Here is a 17,929-nt window from a genome sequence, read left to right on the forward strand (position 1 = left end):
GACATTTTGCACTTCAGTTCTGGAAATCCAGCACTTTTTTCTATTTTGGTTAGAAGTGCCTTTTTCTCAAATCTCTTCACTTTCTCTTCGGTCGAATGGCCAGCGTTAACAGTTACCTGGAGTGGGGAGGAGTAGGTCATTGGTGCAACTTCTTGCATGTTGTCTTCATGAGACTAACTTCTGTCTGTGTTTGCTCCATGCTGTAAGATTACTGTTCACTTTGCTGTAATTTACTGTTACCCCTCTCCCTTTCCCTCTAGTCAATACAGTCTTAGATGGTAGGGATTACGTTCCTTTCATAGCTGTACCTTCACCTTTAGCACATATCTTGGCTCATGGAAAGTGTTCAATAAATGCTTGTTGAGCAAATGATTTGACTGAAACAAATATGGTGAGAAATTATTTTAAAAATATTAATTGATGTGTTTTTGTTATTGATGTATTTTTTTACCTTTTGGCTCTTCCCTTTCCCTAGGTAGTCAAGTGTACTGTGTTGGTTACCTTCCCTATTTGGGGATGGAGTGACATGTAGGAATAAGGGGAAAAAAGCCTGAGCCACTACTTTGTCTTCTGAGTTTCAAAAGTCTATATCTGGAGAAGAAGGAAGGAGAGAGACTTCAATGCATAAAAACTGACAGAGAAGAAAATTCTTATGAGAAAGAGGCATGTTTCTCCCCTTCTTCCATTCCTGAGGTTAGAAAGGATTGTCAGGAATGGGGAGAAGGAAAGAGATGAAAGCATGGAAAAGCCAAAAGTTTATGTAAACAGGGAATAGAGATCTGAACCTGGATGGATACTGTCGGCAAGAGCAGCCTAGCATCCAGATAGCAATTAGCTGGCCTAGAGTAACCTCCAACCATGGTCTTTACAAGGAGCCAGATTTTTCTGTACTAAATGTCTGTGCTTGGTGAGCCCTTCTTCAAGATCAGCCAGATCACTGCTGACTGTCCAGAGGAAATTGCACCCATCTGTGCCATGATGATCTAAAGCAATGCCATCTAAAGTATAAACTCAGAGTGAAAGCCAAATCCCTTCCAGTAGGCTGCAATGTCCTGACTGCTGTGCCCATTTGACTTCTACAGTTTTCCCTTTGCTCCCTGCATTGCAACCACACTGGCCTCCTTGCTCTTTCTTCTTCTTTTTTTTTTTTTTTTGTTCTGAAGCTGGAAACGGGGAGAGACAGTCAGACAGACTCCTGCATGCGCCCGACAGGGATCCACCCGGCACGCCCACCAGGGGCGACGCTCTGCCCACCAGGGGGCGATGCTCTGCCCCTCTGGGGCGTCGCTCTGCTGTGACCAGAGCCACTCTAGCACCTGGGGCAGAGGCCAAGGAGCCATCCCCAGCGCCTGGGCATCTTTGCTCCAATGGAGCCTTGGCTACGGGAGGGGAAGAGAGAGACAGAGAGGAAGGAGGGGGGGTGGAGAAGCAAATGGGCGCTTCTCCTGTGTGCCCTGGCCAGGAATTGAACCCGGGTCCCCCACACGCCAGGCCGATACTCTACCGCTGAGCCAACCAGCCAGGGCCTCCTTGCTCTTTCTTGAGACCCAGCAATGCTGCCATCTTAAGACCTTTGATTAGCTGATTCTTATGCTGATAAGGACTCCCCCTTCCCCAGAAACTCACTTTTCTTTGCTCAAGTGTGACTTACTAAAAGAGGTCTCCACAAATCATCTTGTTTAAAATTGCAACCCAACCCAAACCCACTCTTGGCACTCCTGGTCCTTCCCTCCCTGATCTTTTTCTTTTTGCATGTTACTTGCCACATCCTGACATACTATAAGCTTTACTTATGAGGTCTTCTGTTTATTGTTTGTCTCCCTCTGCTAGAATATAAGCTCCACACAGGCAGGGATCTCTGCTTTATTTACAACTGTGTCCAAAACATGTAGAACAGTGTCTCACATACAGTAAATGTTCAATAAATATTTTTGCAATGGATGAATATTGTAAGAGACAACCACTCTTTATCATCCCAGGCCTTTCTAAACCACACGAGATAAAAAGTAAGGCCTAGATACTCAGTGTGTGTGTGTGTGTGTGTGTGTGTGTGTAAGAACACTTCCCTCTACCCTCCACACACATACTTGAGTGGGATTGAAGAAATTCACATTGAAATCCACCTTCCACTTCCTTCCCCCTTAGGTTGGCCCAGTAGCAAACCAATCTCTGTTGTAGCAAGAATCCTGTTTTCATTAACAAAAGCAGTAATAATAGTCAATACTGTTTTGTAAGTGAATTTGTTAATCTAGTGTTTATAAATCAAAACGAAATTTTTCCAACTCACTGTGATATAACTCCTAAATGGATGTAACTCATAAATGTTTCTTTTTTTAATTTTTTAATTTTTTTTATAAATAAATTTTATTAATTTTAATGAGGTGACATCAATAAATCAGGGTACGTATATTCAAAGAAAACATGTCTAGGTTATCTTGTCATTCAATTCTGTTGCATACCCAACACCCAAAGTCAGATTGTCCTCTGTCACCTTCATAAATGTTTCTGAACCGTGGTACCAGAAGCATTATTTTCTCTCCTCTCCTCTTTCTCTGCATTGCCACTGTCTTTTAATGAGTGGTCAGATGAAGACTGATTAACTCAGGGTACTTTTCTCATTTCTAAGTCCCTCTTTGTGGTGGCCATTTTTTAATTTCAATGCAGAATATGTAGAGAGGCTATTTATGGGCAAAATACTAATGAAAATTATTCATTATTGAATATGACAGGCAGTTTGACAAGAACGGTATTAGAAGACTTATGAAAATTTTAAGTAAGCCAGGTTTATATATTCAATAAAAGACTGAGCTGAAATTTGAAACTTGTTCTACACCATGCAAAGTTTCTGCTCTTTTTTCTCTGTTCGATGGAGTGATTGTTGACATTTCTTTAGTACCTTCATCTTTTTCAGGAAATGTCACATTGATGATCTCATTAAGTGCTCAAACAACTCTTCTGATGACCCATGAGTTACATGAGGAATAGAAACAGGAATATCCTTTTTATCCATGTGATGGCTGGTTAAATGGAATTGCTTTGACTCATCTCAGAGCTATGGCTCCATTCTTGTAAAAGGCAATGTTTTGGAGACTTCCTCTGGATCCGGTTACTGTTATGATGTATGTTCTGTACTAAAAATATATATTTGTTTATAGGTTTGCTTCTGATCTAACAACAAAACTTTTATTCCTTACATCTGAAATATGTGACAATACAGGTAAGCACATCCTTCTGGGACCAGGCATCTGTATCACATTAGACACAATCTCATGTTTGCATTTGCTTTTCAGTAGTCTTCCTCATTAAACGGAATCACACCTTGCAAACTTTGAATTCACAAATTAGGCCACACAGTGCACTGGTTATTAGTATTTTTGAGTGATAAACCATTCTGAGAGTCTAATTAACCATATAGTTTCACTCTAGGAAATACGTACATATAAACATATCTTATCTTCCTACTTTTAGAAAATGTTCTTGGAAGTTAAGAACCTTTATCTAAGAGAAACTTGAAAGAAGTATTCCATTCTCTTTTCTCTCATTATCCCAGCTCTACCCAAAAATATCTTTTTTTTTTTTTTGAAGCTGGAAACGGGGAGAGATGGTCAGACAGACTCCCGCATGCGCCCGACCGGGATCCACCTGGCACGCCCACCATGGGCGACGCTTTGCCCACCAGGGGGCGATGCTCTGCCCCTCCAGGGCGTAGCTCTGCCAGGACCAGAGCCACTCTAGCGCCTGGGGCAGAGGCCAAGGAGCCATCCCCAGCGCCTGGGCCATCTTTGCTCCAATGGAGCCTCGGCTGCGGGAGGGGAAGAGAGAGATAGAGAGGAAGGAGGGGGGGTGGAGAAGCAAATGGGCGCTTCTCCTGTGTGCCCTGGCCAGGAATCGAACCCGGGTCCCCCGCACGCCAGGCTGACGCTCTACCGCTGATCCAACCGGCCAGGGCCCCAAAAATATCTTGAAAAAAAAAGTGGCAGAAGTTTTCTTTTTAAAATTTTTAGTTTTCTCTGTAGAATCTGGAAAAGTCTATTCTTTAATTTAAAGTTAATGATTCTGAGTATTTATTTCCTAGACAAGTCAATTGAGTTTAAAAAACTATTGATATTCTTAAAAATTGTTATGTATCTAGGGCTGAGGCCGCACATTCCTACGATCATTGACCACGTGCAGCTGACACTGTGTAGTCCATTATAATGGTCTGGAGGCTCTCAGTGATGCCAGGTCTAGTTGCTCCAGAGAGGTTGTCTGTACGCATCCTTCAATGCAGTGAGTGCGTACCTGTTGAAATTCTATCATAGATATGGCACAGGGTGAATTAAACTTCCCTGGTGCCAAACTTTTAAAAAGAGTTTCATGTTTCTGGAATTGTGAAACTTTTGTGTGATTACTAGAGTTTCCTTAATATCTAGATTATATATATTTACTTATTCAAAGTAAATTGGTTTAAAGTTCATTTCATTTTTGAAAACTTGTGAGATTTTCAAAACACCTATTTAGGTAATTAGAGAGAACTGGGATATCATAAAACATTAAAAAAAATGCTTTCAGGGCCAATACAAACACTGTTATATGTGGGAAAATAACTGAGGCACCGCTATGTAGAACCCCAGTTAAGTTATTGCATTTTAGCCTATCAGGCACAAGTTTTTTTTTTTAAATTTATTTTATTTTTCTGTGGAAGAGGAAGAGAGAGATAGAGAGTAAGGAGAGGGGAAGGGTGGAGAAGCAGATGGGCGCTCCTCCTGTGTGCCCTGGCCGAGAATTGAACCCAGGACTTCCACACACCAGGCCGATGCTCTACTGTGGAGCTAGACGGCAGGGCCCTCTATCAGGCACAAGTTTACATCAATTAGATATTTGCATGAAGTTTGTCAACAGACCTTTCAGTGCCCCAGGGACCATAAGGAACCAGTGATTGCTTAACACTGTAATTGAATGCATTGTTGATTCTTTTTGGTAAAGGAGTGTTAAGATCATATATTAATTTACCTGGAAATGTATTTTCCTTCTTTCTTATTTTGGAATACATTTCTTAGTCATGGTCTAAAATGTTTTTTTTTTTTCCCCTGGAGTTTTAGACAATGTAATTAATACTCTGCTAAATATATTCAAACATGTGCATTGAGTCAGAAATTAAGATTTTTAAAACATTATTACTTCAAGTGTTTTGTTTCTTGTTTTTTTTTCTGGTGTGTTTATCAAAATCTTGATCTACCCTGTGCTATAGAAAAGATTTGTGAGCCTAACTGGACAGTGGCACAGTGAATAGGTGTCTACCTGGTGTGCTGAGGACCCAAGTTCAAAACCCCCAGGTTGCTGGTTTGAGCTTGGGCTCATCAGCTTGAATGTTTTGTCACTGGCTTGGATGTGGAATCAAACACATGACCCTATGGTGATTGGCTTGAGCTCAAAGGTTGCTGGCTCGAAGCCCAAAGTCACTGGCTTCAGCAAAGGGTCACTGGGTCGGCCAGAGCACCCCGGTCAAGGCACATATAAGAAAGCAATCAATGAACAACAAAAGTGCTACAACTATAAGTTGATGCTTCTCATCTCTCTCCCTGCCTGTCTGTCTGTTTCTCACCCTCTAAGGAAAAAAAAGAGGTTTGTAAATGACCACATCCTCAAGGATTAAAAAATTTATGTTTAATGAAGTATTTGCTTTGGTGCATTTTGAATTATCAACCACAAATTGGGTTACTGATATTAATTTCCAGCTTGTCCCCACTAAAAAAATAATGGAAAATCTTAGCCAGATTAACTCTGTCATTACCCAGGATAGATTTTTCCTGTTTCATAGTCCAGATTTGCTGACCTTCTTTAACAGCCTATCTTTCTTGTTACAGGCACTTTGGCAGGAATATTTCCTTCACGTTCTATATTATTTCTACTGGTGACCAAAATTCTTTCTCTTATCTGTAAATGCTAAATGTTCATATACAGAGGGTTCTAAGATGGCTACAGAGTAGGTAGATATTCCAACTGCCACCTCCCAGGAACAAATTGGATTACAACTTAATTTAAGAACAATCATCTTGAAAAACAAATTTTGGACAAGAAGAAGAGGAGCCTGTAACCAAAGATCACAGAAGAAGCCACACAGAGAATGGTAGGAAGGGTGGACACATGGAAAGGGCTGCCCCATTCCCAGGAGCAAGCAGTGGCAGAGGGTCCGGAGGGACTCTTACTCTGAGGAGGTTCGCCTTGAGAGGTGTGGGACCTCAGACCCAGTATCAGAGCCCAAGCCTAGAGCCTCATGGCCTAGAAGAGGTACCCACACAGCATTTGGCAGTGAAAAGAGCCGAGGTTTCTGTCTGCGAGGAAAAGATGGAGGTGGGGGGCTCTCGAAGAGGGCCAGTGCAGAAAATCTCGTTCACAGCCACTTACCCAGGGCTCCAGTGGAGGAAGGGCGGAGAGGACTAGAGTTGTGTGAGGAGAATATGAAGTTGGTGGTCCGGGGATAGACATGTTGGGAGACAGCCGCTGGAACCCCTGCACTGAGTCATTCTCCAGTACTGCAGTCACCACCCTTCTTGAGTAGAGCAGTCCCCTTTGAGTGGCATCAGCCTGTGGGAAAGCAATTGCCCACCCTTGGGAATCCCTCTTACCCCAACCTATGGAAACTGTAGATGGGGTTGTTCTGAGAAGTCAACCAGGAAGCAGGGGGTGCATCAGTGACTTAGTTTTCTGGGTTGTGGCCAGAGCTTTCCCCCACACTCTCCTGAGATTATGACTAGTGCTTTCGCTTCATGGGAGACTAAGTAGAAACTGTCCTGACTGTGGGCTGACCACATCTCTAGGTCTCAAGAGCCACACCCACAAGTCTCCTGGGGTCCACACCCTACTGAGATCTGTGAAGAAAGTCTGGACAGATTAACACCTGGGACTGAGGGGAGGGAGCCACACCCACCACCCTTCTTAAACCCTAAATTTTCCCATGTTCTAAACTCTAGCAGAGGTTTAATTTCAGTGGCCAAGCCCAACAAGCAGCCAGCAGACAGAGGCTGCAGGAAGCAGGGCTCAGGAAACCTTGGCCCTTTGATGACCTTCTCCCAGGTCCAGTGTGAGTAAAAGGCAGGCTAGATGTGCAGGTTGGTATTTACATGTGCACCTGGGCCCAACAGAAGCAGCCACAAACTGAGTTGCTTATAGCTCCAAGAAGGTTGCTGAGGATCAGTTACAGGCAGTGTCCCCCACTGGTCTGCACCAGGTTCCCTCAGGGAAGCCCAGGGCCAGAACAACCAGTGGCCAGCTATGGAGAACATTGACTCAGGAACTATCAACTTTTGTTGGTGGCAAGTCTTAAGGGAGGGCTTATCAAACACTGGGCCCAGCTGAGGTAAGTTTTGTTTTCTGTGATAAACACCAGCACGGTGGTACATGCACATTGGACAGAGTGGAGCTTCACAGTCAGCCAGTTTGGGTGATTGATATCCTGCCCCACTGAGCTAGGTTCCACAGGAGGCAGGGAGAGAGGCTTTGAGCATGTACATTCAAAGAGTGGGTCCCTGTGAGCCTACTGTTGGGTTCAGTAGAGGAGCTTAGCCAAGTTCTGGGGAGGACACAGTCAGCCCCTGGGGAGGCCTCTCTCAGTGTTCCTCCCAGAGTCCAGGGACATATCAGCTGGGAGAACTTCTGCAGACAGGACTGTCAGACCTACCCAATCTGAACCTGTTGCTCACCTTTTTGGGAAGAAACAGATTTGGATTATCTAGCAGTGTCTGAGGGATTAGGCCAGGGGTCTCAAACTCGCGGCCCGCCAAACAATTTTGTGCGGCCCGCAGACTAATCCACAGGCTTACTTAATTTTATCCAAAATATTTTGAACTTCATGGATTAGTCTGCAGGCCGCACAAAATTGTTCGGCGGGCTGCATGCAGCCCGTGGGCTGTGAGTTTGAGACCCCTGGATTAGGCTCTTGAGTAAGGGCTATTTGCCCCATACTGAGCTCCTGATCAAGAGACCCCTGAAGTAGGGGGTTCCATTAATGTTGCATTCCCAACCTCAGCTGCCTTTACCCATCAAGGTTGCCACCTGTAGAGGGATTGGTAGGGTAAGACCAGTCTGAATCCACACTACATTTTTTCTACAGAAGACTCTGTGGAAAGACCATGCAGCTGCAAGAAGTGGTGGAGCAGCTGAAAAGCGGAGGTAATTTGTACAAAGCTTGGGGCTTTTATGGAGCTGTTGTCATCTCTAAGCAGGAAGAAGCTGGTCATTATACACAGGTTGGCTCACACTACCCAGGACCAGAAAATGCAGACACAAACAGTAAACAGAGCAAGTAGCTCTAGACAGGTAACCCACAGCAGGTTATAAACAATGGATGATGCTAACCAAAGTAGATCCAGGACAAACACAACCAGTAGTGGGTGGCAGACTGCACCAATGCTAGACTCAGCTAGCTATACAAGCAGCATACCAAAAGGAGGAGTGTAGCAGGCACCAGGCATGGTGGAAAATAAATACGCCCAACAGAACAGATATAGCACAGTGTCTAATACACATGATCAAGGTTGACCCTCAGAGCCAACCAGCCTGAAAGGATAACTATACCCATGAAAAGACCAATTATTCAATACTCACATACAACAGGAGGGTAAATACCACCCTCAAAAAGAATTTCTAGAGCAAGGAACTCAGGTGCCCTGGAGGCCAGTACCACTGTGCTCATCTTCTTCATAAAGATACCACAAGAAATTTCAAAGTCAGAGCAGATCTACCAAATACACAGAAAAATGGACAAAGAAATATGACTCAAATGAATCAATAAGAGAAATTCCCAGAAAAAGAACTAAATTAAATGGAAATAACCAAATACCAGATGCAGAGTTTAAAATAATAATTTTTAGGATGCTCAAGGATCTTAGAGCAACAATGGATGACCAAAATGAGAACTTATACAAAGAGAAGAATATTAAAATAATAAAAAAACCAGTCAGAAATGACAAATACAATATCAGAAATGAAGACTGCACTAGAAAGAGTCAAATCAGGCTGCATGAAGTGGAGGATTGAATCAGCGAATTAGAGGACAGGAAAACATAAGCACAGAAGCAGAGCAGCAAATAGGAAAGAGGCTCAAAAAGACTGAGGAAACTACAAGACAGCTCTGTGACAACATGAAGAGAAACAACATCTATATCATTGGGGTTTCAGAAGAAGAGAATGAACAAGGGCTAGAGAATCTGTTTGAAAAAATCATAGCTGAAAATTTCCCTAAATTGATGAAGGAAAAAGTCACACAAGTTCAAGAAGCACAGAGAGTCCCATTAAAGATAAACTCAAGGAGGCCTACACCAAAACATATCATAATTAAAGTGCTAAGAGACAAAGAAAGAATACTAAAAGCTGTAAGAGAAAAGCAGTTAATTACCTACATGAAGTCTTCATAAGAATGACATCTGAAGAGAGGCAAAGAAGGGGTCAAAGAGTCCAGAGGGAAAGTGGCAGAGAGAAAGGGGATGAGAGGAGGGGATCAAAGAAAGGAAAGACACTAGTGAAAATATATAAACATAACACAGAAAGATATAGGGCAGGATAATAAATCATGGAGGAAAGGGGGAAAGGTAGTGGGGGAGGGGGAAAAGAGGTATTAAGGAGAACAAGGGGGTAGGGAGGGAGATATAGTTGGGGTACACTTGTAACTATGTAAACACAACAAATTAAAATCAATAAAAAAAGAATGACATTTGACTTCTCAACATAAACACTTCAGGACAGAGAGGATAGGCAGAAATATTTAGAGAACCACCGGTGGAAGGATTAGAACTGGTCGCCATCCGCCTCATTTTTCCGCGAGGAAGTTGATGCCCAGTGAGGCCGAGGGATGGAGAGTGACCGGCGCAGGTTAATGGGAACAGGACACAATTGATTCAGAAGACATCCCAGCATTTAATCCATTTGCATTTAAAGTCATTGCTGGGAGTGACGTCACGGAAATGGCGCCGTGAGAAGCACGTCCGACAGCTCTCCCCTAAATCACAACAAATTTATCAACTAGAAACAGAAAAATTTATCCTCGGAGCATTCCGGAGTTCCACACAAACTGAAAGCAAAAGGACTGTTATCACTTGAATCTGAGAGACGAGGGTGTGGAGGAAGCTACCGCAGCGACGCTCATTCAAGCCGCCAGGGAGTGCGCCTGCGTGCTATCAATAAGACCACCCTCAGATGCCGATAAGAAAGAGAAAATCGAATATTATGGATATAAAAGAAAGAGAGGTAACACAAATAGATGTGGAAAAATCTATGGAGAAAAGACAACATATTGGAAGCCTTGGAGCTAAATGACAGAGAATTTAAAATAGAAATCTTAAAAATACTCAGAGATATACAAGAAAACACAGAAAGGCAATATAGGGAGATCAGAAAACAACTCCATGAACACAAAGAATATATTACCAAGGAAATTGAAACTATAAAAACAAATCAAACAGAAATGAAAAACTCAATTCACGAGCTGAAAAACGAGGTAACAAGCTTAGCTAACAGAACAGCCCAGATTGAAGATAGGATTAGTGAAATAGAAGACAAACAACTTGAGGCACAACAGAGAGAAGAAGAAAGAGACTCAAAAATAATAAAAAATGAGAAAGCCCTACAGGAATTGTCTGACTCCATCAGAAAGAATAACATAAGAATAATAGGTATATCAGAGGGAGAAGAGAAAGAAAATGGAATGGAGAATATACTCAAACAAATAACAGACGAGAACTTCCCAAGCCTGTGGAAGGAACTAAAGCCTCACATTCAAGAAGCAAACAGAACACCAAGTTTTCTTAACCCCAACAAACCCACTCCAAGGCACATCATAATAAAGATGACACAAACCAATGACAAAGAAAAAATTCTCAAGGCAGCCAGGGAAAAGAAGAGTACAACATATAAAGGAAGGCCTATTAGATTATCATCAGATTTCTCAGCAGAAACTCTACAAGCTAGAAGAGAGTGGACCCCAATATTTAAAGCCCTGAAAGAGAGGAACTTTCAGCCAAGAATACTATACCCATCAAAGCTATCCTTCAAGTATGAAGGAGATATAAAAACATTCACAAATACAGAAAAGATGAGAGAATTTATCAACAGAAAGCCCCCACTCCAGGAAATACTAAGGGGGGGTTTTCCAACCAGATTCAAAGAACAAAAGAAAACAACACCACAAGTAACAGCTCCACCAAGAACACAATAAAACCAAACTTAAACTGTGACAACAAAGGAAAAAAAGGGGGGAGAGGATGGAGATTAACAGTAGCAAAGGATGATGAAGTGCAGAAATACTTATAAGATAGGGTACTACAATGAATATGGTAGGTACCCTTTTCATTACTTAATGGTAACCACCCTTAAAAAAACCACCACAAAAACACTTGACTTAAAAAAGGTAGCAACAGAGGAAAGAAGTATGGAACACAAACAAACAAAAACAAATGATAGAAAAACAAAAGAGAAGAATCAAACTAGATACAAAACTAACAGAAAGCAATTTATAAAATGGCAGTAGGGAACCCACAAGTGTCAATAATTACACTAAATGTAAATGGATTAAACTTACCAATAAAAAGACACAGAGTAGCAGAATGGATTAAAAAAGAAAATCCAACTATATGCTGCCTACAAGAAACACATCTAAGCAACAAGGATAAAAACAAATTCAAAGTGAAAGGCTGGAAAACAATACTCCAAGCAAACAACACCCCAAAAAAAGCAGGTGTAGCAATACTCATATCAAATAATGCTGACTACAAGACAGAAAAAGTACTCAGAGACAAAAATGGTCATTTCATAATGATTAAGGGGAAGTTGAATCAAGAAGACATAACAATCCTTAATATATATGCACCAAACCAAGGAGCACCAAAATATATAAGACAGCTACTTATTGACCTTAAAACAAAAACTAACAAAAATACAATCATACTTGGAGACCTCAATACACCGCTGACGGTTCTAGATCGGTCATCCAAACAGAAAATCAATAAAGATATAGTGGCCTTAAACGAAATACTAGAACACCTGGATATGATAGACATCTACAGGACACTTCATCCCAAAGCGACAGAGTATACATTTTTCTCTAGTGTACATGGGACATTCTCAAGAATTGACCATATGTTGGGCCACAAAGACAATATCAGCAAATTTAGAAAAATTGAAATTGTACCAAGCATATTTTCTGATCATAAAGCCTTGAAACTAGAATTCAACTGCAAAAAAGAGGGGGAAAAACCCACAAAAATGTGGAAACTAAACAACATACTTCTAAAAAATGAATGGGTCAAAGAAGAAATAAGTGCAGAAATCAAAAGATATATACAGACAAATGAAAATGAAAATACGACATATCAGAATCTCTGGGATGCAGCAAAAGCAGTAATAAGAGGAAAGTTCATATCACTTCAGGCCTATATGAACAAACAAGAGAGAGCCGAAGTAAACCACTTAACTTCACACCTTAAGGAACTAGAAAAAGAAGAACAAAGACAACCCAAAACCAGCCGAAGAAAGGAGATAATAAAAATCAGAGCAGAAATAAATGAAATAGAGAACAGAAAAACTATAGAAAAAATCAATAAAACAAGGAGCTGGTTCTTTGAAAAGATCAACAAAATTGACAAACCCTTGGCAAGACTCACCAAGGAAAAAAGACACAGGACTCAAATAAATAAAATCCAAAATGAAAGAGGAGAGATCACCACAGACATCATAGAAATACAAAGAATTATTGTAGAATACTATGAAAAATTATATGCCACCAAATACAACAATCTAGAAGAAATGGATAAATTCCTAGAACAATACAACCTTCCTAGACTGAGTCATGAAGAAGCAGAAAGCCTAAACAGACCAATCAGCAAGGAGGAAATAGAAAAAACTATTAAAAATCTCCCCAAAAATAAAAGTCCAGGCCCAGACGGTTATACTAGTGAATTCTATCAAACATTCAAAGAAGACTTGGTTCCTATTCTACTCAAAGTCTTCCAAAAAATTGAAGAAGAAGCAATACTTCCAAACACATTTTATGAGGCCAACATAACCCTCATACCAAAACCTGGCAAGGATGGCACAAAGAAAGAAAACTACAGACCAATATCTCTAATGAATACAGATGCTAAAATACTAAACAAAATACTGGCAAACCGAATACAACAACATATTAAAAAAATAATACATCATGATCAAGTGGGATTCATCCCAGAATCTCAAGGATGGTTCAACATACGCAAAACGGTTAACGTAATACACCATATCAACAAAACAAAGAACAAAAACCACGTGATCTTATCAATAGATGCAGAAAAGTCTTTTGATAAAATACAACACAATTTTATGTTTAAGACTCTCAACAAAATGGGTATAGAAGGAAAATATCTCAACATGATAAAGGCCATATATGATAAACCATCAGCCAACATCCTATTAAACGGCATAAAACTGAGGACTTTCTACCTTAAATCAGGAACAAGACAGGGTTGTCCACTCTCTCCACTCCTATTCAACGTGGTGCTAGAAGTTCTGGCCAGAGCAATCAGACAAGACAAAGAAATAAAAGGCATCCATATCGGAAAAGAAGAAGTAAAGCTATCACTTTTTGCTGATGATATGATCCTATACATCGAAAACCCGAAGGACTCCACAAAAAGATTATTAGAAACAATAAACCAATACAGTAAGGTCGCAGAATACAAAATTAACATACAAAAGTCCATAGCCTTTCTATATGCCAACAATGAAATATTAGAAAACGAACTCAAAGAAATAATCCCCTTCACGATTGCAACAAAAAAAATAAAATACCTAGGAATAAACATAACAAAGAACGTAAAGGACCTATATAATGAAAATTACAAAGCATTGTTAACGGAAATCAAAAAGATACAATGAGATGGAAAAATATTCCTTGTTCTTGGATAGGAAGAATAAATATAATCAAAATGGCCATATTACCCAAAGCAATATACAAATTTAATGCAATTCCCATCAAAATCCCTATGAGATTTTTTAAAGAACTGGAACAAAAAATCATCAGATTTATATGGAACTATAAAAAACCCCGAATAGCCAAAACAATCCTAAGGAAAAAGAATGAAGCTGGGGGCATTACAATACCTGACTTTAAACTATATTATAGGGCCATGATAATCAAAACAGCATGGTATTGGCAAAAAAAATAGACACTCAGACCAATGGAACAGAATAGAAAGCCCAGAAATAAAACCACATATATATGGTCAAATAATCTTTGATAAAGGGGCCAACAACACACAATGGAGAAAAGAAAGCCTCTTCAACAAATGGTGTTGGGAAAACTGGAAAGCCACATGCAAAAGAATGAAACTCGACTACAGCCTGTCCCCGTGTACTAAAATTAATTCAAAATGGATCAAAGACCTAAATATAAGACCTGAAACCATAAAGTACATAGAAGAAGACATAGGTACTAAAATCATGGACCTGGGTTTTAAAGAACATTTTATGAACTTGACTCCAATGGCAAGAGAAGTGAAGGCAAAGATAAATGAATGGGACTACATCAGAATTAAAAGTTTTTGCTCAGCAAGAGAAACTGATATCAAAATAAACAGACAGCCATCTATATGGGAACTGATATTTTCAAACGACAGCTCAGATAAGGGCCTAATATCCAAAATTTACAAAGAACTCATAAAACTCAACAACAAACAAACAAACAATCCAATAAAAAAATGGGAAGAGGACATGAACAGACACTTCTCCCAGGAAGAGATACAAATGGCCAACAGATATATGAAAAGATGCTCAGCTTCATTAGTTATTAGAGAAATGCAAATCAAAACTACAATGAGATACCACCTCACTCCTGTTAGATTAGCTATTATCAACAAGACGGGTAATAGCAAATGTTGGAGAGGCTGTGGAGAAAAAGGAACCCTCATTCACTGTTGGTGGGACTGTAAAGTAGTACAACCATTATGGAGGAAAGTATGGTGGTTCCTCAAAAAACTGCAAATAGAACTACCTTATGACCCAGCAATCCCTCTACTGGGTATATACCCCAAAACCTCAGAAACATTGATACGTGAAGACACATGTAGCCCCATGTTCATTGCAGCACTGTTCACAGTGGCCAAGACATGGAAACAACCAAAAAGCCCTTCAATAGAAGACTGGATAAAGAAGATGTGGCACATATACACTATGGAATACTACTCAGCCATAAGAAATGATGACATCAGATCATTTACAGCAAAATGGTGGGATCTTGATAACATTATAAGGAGTGAAATAAGCAAATCAGAAAAAAACAAGAACTACATGATTCCATACATTGGTGGAACATAAAAATGAGACTAAGAGACATGGACAAGAGTGTGGTGGTTACCAAGGGTGGGGGGGGGGAGGGAGGACATGGGAGGGAGGGAGGGAGAGAGTTAGGGGGAGGGGGAGGGGCACAGAGAACTAGATAGAGGGTGACGGAGGACAATCTGACTTTGGGCGAGGGGTTTGCAACATAATTTGATGACAAAATAACCTAGACATGTTTTCTTTAAATATATGTACCCTGATTTATTAATGTCATGCCATTACCATTAATAAAAATTTATTAAAAAAAAAAAAAAAAGAAATATTTAAAGTGATGCAAAATAAAAACCTACAACCAAGACTACATTATTCAGCAAGGCTATCATTTAAAATAGAAGAAGAGGTCAGAGAAATGGTTCTATGAGGAGCGAGACCGACAAATCTCCCCAAAATTTCAACAAGTTCATCAACCAGAGACAGAAAAATCTATCCTTGGAGCATCTGGGAGTTCCACACACTGAAGGCAAAGGTAGGAATGAGTGAAAAATTTGACTAAATATATAATCAACCCTGAAGGAAATAAGTCGGACAAAGGAACACTCTGCCTTCCTCACTAACCTGAGCAAAGGCTGCTTTCACTTGGAACTGAGAATCAGAGGTGGGGGGGGCTAAGGGTGTAGAGGAAGCTAGGCTGTGGCATGGGCATTAGTTCAAGCCGAGGAAAGAGTGTGCCTGTGGTGAATCAGCCCACGCGAGCAAATGCCTGTGTGCCAGGAGCAAACGCCCGCGCATGCCATGAGCAGCAGCTGCCAGCAGTGCACGGGGAGTGCGCCAAAGCAAACTTCCCTAAACCCGAGCTTCTCTAGGCGGGCAGGACACCTCACCCAGCCATTCAAGATAACAATCAAGCATCAGGGGAGGGGTGCGCGGGCAGCTTGCAGTCCTTTCTGGAGCAGATGCGTGGATCCAATCGCTGAAATTAGCTTAACCCACAGACTGCTCACCTCCCAATTGACCTATGTGGCTCTAATTGACAAGATCTCTCTCAGTTCAGCGATCTAAGACAAGAGGTGTGATATTTTTTAGTGCCTCTTGCTAAAGGGGTGGGGGCAACTTCTGATTGGCAGAGCTTTCATACTCAGGGATATACGCTAAAAAGAGGAACTTGGCAGATGTTAATACCTCCTGTACTGCAGGCAGCGACTAGGGTATCTTTTTCCCAGCCAAAACAGGTTACAAAGTGCAGAAAGCCTGGGGAGAGTGGTCCCACAGAGTACTAGGCATGCTGAACAGGCCTGGAGGCTCATAGAAAGTCATGTTGAGAGCAATTGGCTCCCCACCTCGCCTGACTACGCTGGCGGCCCTGACTACGCTGGCGGCTCTGACTGCTAGCGCCTTACCCAGAGCCCTGCATTGAGCAGGGATAGAGTGGGGATTTGCCAGCTCTTTGAGCCTCTTACTCCCCAGGCAGAGGCAGTGGCTGCCTCATAGCTGGATCATCAGGCTGCTAATTCAGGAAGGAGAGACTAGGAGAGAGGCTCCAGGAAAACGGACTCTCTCATTGTTGGAGCCTGCAAATGCTAATAAGCCTTGCCTATCAACGAGACTGAAGCCTAATATATGACAATGCCGTAGAGTCTCATCAACTGCAAATCTCTACCTAAGTGTGCCACAGGGGCAGAGCCTGGGGTACAGAGTCACCGACCAGGAAGAGGGAGAGGAAAGAAAAAGGAAGAAGAAGTTAACCTCTCAAAATCAAGAAAAATCCACAGACTTTATAACTAGTTCCACTATTTTTTTGTTTCTTTCATCTTCTTGCCTTTATTATTATTATTTCTTTTTCCTCCACCTTGGTCCTTTTATTCTCTGCCTGTCTTATTCTTTCCTCTTCTTGAACTACACTACCCATAAGTGTTACACTTTATTTCTTTTCTTCTTCCTTACTCTCCATGAGAGTTATACCCCCAAACCCTTAACTCTCTCTCTCTTTTCATTTTTTTTCTTTTTTCTTCTTTTCCTTTTCCCCTTTTTCTTATTTCTCCCTCTCTATTAATTTCTTCTTTTCTCCTTTTACTTCTCTCATTCAATTCTCAATCACAAACAAATTATTTAATTTGGGACTCAAGTTTATTTTGTGTGTGGCATTTTGGATGCTTTTTACTTTGTTTTTCTTTAACTCATTAACATTTCTCCCAACCCAGAATCTCCATTCTATTTAGTTTTTGCTCCACTTAATACAATAGTTATTTTTTTTCCTTTTTCCTGTTTCCTTCTTATCCCTCTCATTATATCTCTTAGTTGACCATCATTTACAAGCAAATCATTTTATACTTGACCCAAATTTTTTTCCTTTTTTGCATTTTGTGGGTCCCTACTTCCTTTTTTGCCCCTTGAACACTTTCCAACTCAGGCCCTCCATTATAGGCAGTTTTTGTACCATTTAGCATAATAAAATGCACAGTTCATCATGATACTTTCCCAAGGAGCAGGGGAGAGGAGGGGAAGAGAATAAAGAGAAGGTGAGGGGAAAAAATAAATTATTATTGATTTTTTTCCCAAAATTTTTCCCATTTTTTTTACTTTTTTTAAACTTTTTTTTACTTTTTATTATTTCTCATTAGTGCTAGCAACAAGACCACCCTGAGAT

The sequence above is a fragment of the Saccopteryx bilineata genome, chromosome 1 (genome assembly GCF_036850765.1).
Source record: "Saccopteryx bilineata isolate mSacBil1 chromosome 1, mSacBil1_pri_phased_curated, whole genome shotgun sequence".
NCBI lineage: Eukaryota > Metazoa > Chordata > Mammalia > Chiroptera > Emballonuridae > Saccopteryx > Saccopteryx bilineata.